The following is a 2,511-nucleotide window of genomic DNA, read 5'->3' as shown; positions in this document are numbered from 1 at the left end:
TTTAATCATATCCAATGTTCTTATAATTTCCTCCCTAATGTATGTATATGCACCATTATTTGATTGTATAATCCCATTAGAAGTAGGCCAGCTTTTGCAATAAAAGTAACTAGTCAAAGTTTAATCCCCGGACTAGAAAATATAAGTAATCAACACAACTAGCTACCTACCTACCCAAAAGAAAAGAAAAGGAAAAAGAATTTGAGAAAAGAAAGTCAGAAGTAAAAATATAAAGTATATAATAAGAAGGAAACTTTGAATAAAGCATAAATGGGTTAGGACCCGTTTGTCCCCACTCACAAAACTGCAATATTTTTTCAAGTAAAATACATGTCCAACCATAATTTCAAATTTCAAATACCATTTTTTCAACTTAACTCCAAATACTATTTTTTTCCCCAAAAAATTACAATCTTTTTTGTCCAAACGCCTACTAAGTCATATGTCATGCATCTTTGACTAAGTTGATAAAAATTCATAAAGATAACTAATACATTATAATTTGAACTAATCTTAATTAGTTAATTAATTAATTAGTCTAACCAAAGGTGCTATATTCTAAACTTTATTAATGAAAATTCAAAACCCTTTGCTTGTTGACCAAGTATAAACTCTCAATATTTTCTTTTAAAATGACAAAGAAAATTCAGAAACTTAGAGACCAAAAAATGGATCAAGATTTGTAGCTATATGGTGCATGGCCTAGTCCTTATTCTTTAAGAATAATATGGGCTCTTAAATTAAAGGGCTTATCATATGAATATATAGAAGAAGATTTGGCAAATAAAAGTGATTTGCTTCTGAAATATAATCCTCTTCACAAAAAAATCCCAGTTCTTGTTCATGTTGGAAAACCAATCTGTGAATCTATGGTTATCCTTGAATATCTTGAAGAAAAATGGCCGAATCAGTATCCATTGTTCCCAAGTGATCCTTATGAAAAAGCTGTGGCTCGATTTTGGGTTAATTATTTCGAAGAAAAGGTAACATTATTTGCACTCATGTTTTAATTTTATTCTTCCATATTATAACTTTGGGGCTATTCGTTATTCTTGCCGTTAGCAAATCGGCATGTATTTTCTCCAAAATACTTTGAGAAAGATATTCAATTTTACATTTTTACTTTTGAGTATATATAGTTCAAATTTTACGCTTCGCAGCTCTATTAGGATTAACGGCACTATATGTTAAAATTATCATTTGTTATGCTTCAGGTTGGAGCTGGTTAGAGTTGAGGACAAATATATATGAAATAATTTGCTAACGATAATTATATAAATCATCCTAAAGTATAACATATAGTAAAATTATAATATTTGTGTAGTATAAGGGTATTTTTTATCCTTTTCTCGTCGATTTCCAATGAGTTTATCTTTGAATGTAATTTTTTACTATCAATTTATTTAAATTCATATAAGGTTTATACACTGATGTAGAATTTTTTTATAAGATTGACTTTTAGTTAAAAGCTTATTGCACGTAATTCTACCGATATGAATAGTCTTCATTTCCTTCACCTTTAGTAGTCTCCTTTTCCTTCACTTCTCTATATTCACAGGATCACTCTCCTCCTAAAAGTTAAGAAAAAATGAACAAAAACGATGTCTAAAAATTGTTACGTCCAAAAAAAAAAAAAAAAAAAAAATTTCACACCTAATATTTTCATTCATAACTATTACCTCTGACCTTGATAGTATATTTGAAAATATTTTGCAGAGTGTATCTCTTTGGATTATTTTTAGAGCCACAGGGGAAGAACAAGAAAGGGCAGTAAAGTCCAGCTTAGAAATGTTGAAAACAATTGAAGAACATGGTTTTAGAAATCAGAAACTATTTTTCAGTGGAGGAAAAATTGGAATAGTCGACATAATCTTTGGATGGATTTCTCATTGGCTAAAAATCATAGAAGAAGTCGGAGGTGTCAAACTGCTTGAAGAAAACTCATTCCCTAATTTACAAAAATGGATGAAAAAGTTCAAAGAAGTACTTGTGATAAAAGAGAGTTTTCCTAATCACCAAAAATTATATTTTCCTTTTAAACTTACAAGAGACATGTTGCTAGCATCTTGAGTTTGTTGAACAAAATAAATAAAAAATTAATTAATTAATATATGTGTGTGTAAGTTTTTTCTTCTTGTAATAGTTTCAATTTTTTTTTATGAGTTTAAATTCTGTTATCAAGTTGAGTTAATTTATTATACCAGGTAATTACTTATAGCATGTCAAAATCCGATAACTTAAAAATAATTTGTATATTATAATTTATAACATCTTAACTATACCAATAATTACATGAAGTAGCGACGGACAAATTATATAGCTAAACAGAAAAATTCGTCGCTAATCATATTTAACGACGGATTAGTGACCGATAATTTTTTAAAAAAGTGTTAGGTACGAGCGATTTAGCGACGAAATTCGTAGCTAATTCTAATTTATTTATTTATTCTTTTTTGTAATGTATAAGGGTAATTACTAATTTGAACACTTTTCAGTGCTATATAACTTGAT

The 2,511-nt window shown here is 28.3% G+C and overlaps 1 pseudogene; it reads left to right on the top strand.

Moving 5' to 3' along the window:
• Positions 1 to 668: 668 nt before the first annotated feature.
• LOC104115145 (glutathione transferase GST 23-like) lies at positions 669 to 2,118 on the top strand (annotated as a pseudogene).
• The last annotated feature ends 393 nt before the right edge of the window (positions 2,119 to 2,511 follow it).

The sequence above is a fragment of the Nicotiana tomentosiformis genome, chromosome 9 (assembly GCF_000390325.3).
Source record: "Nicotiana tomentosiformis chromosome 9, ASM39032v3, whole genome shotgun sequence".
In the NCBI taxonomy this organism is placed as follows: Eukaryota; Viridiplantae; Streptophyta; class Magnoliopsida; order Solanales; family Solanaceae; genus Nicotiana; species Nicotiana tomentosiformis.
The sequence above is the reverse complement of the archived record's forward strand: the minus strand, read 5'-3'. Positions and strand labels throughout refer to the sequence as shown.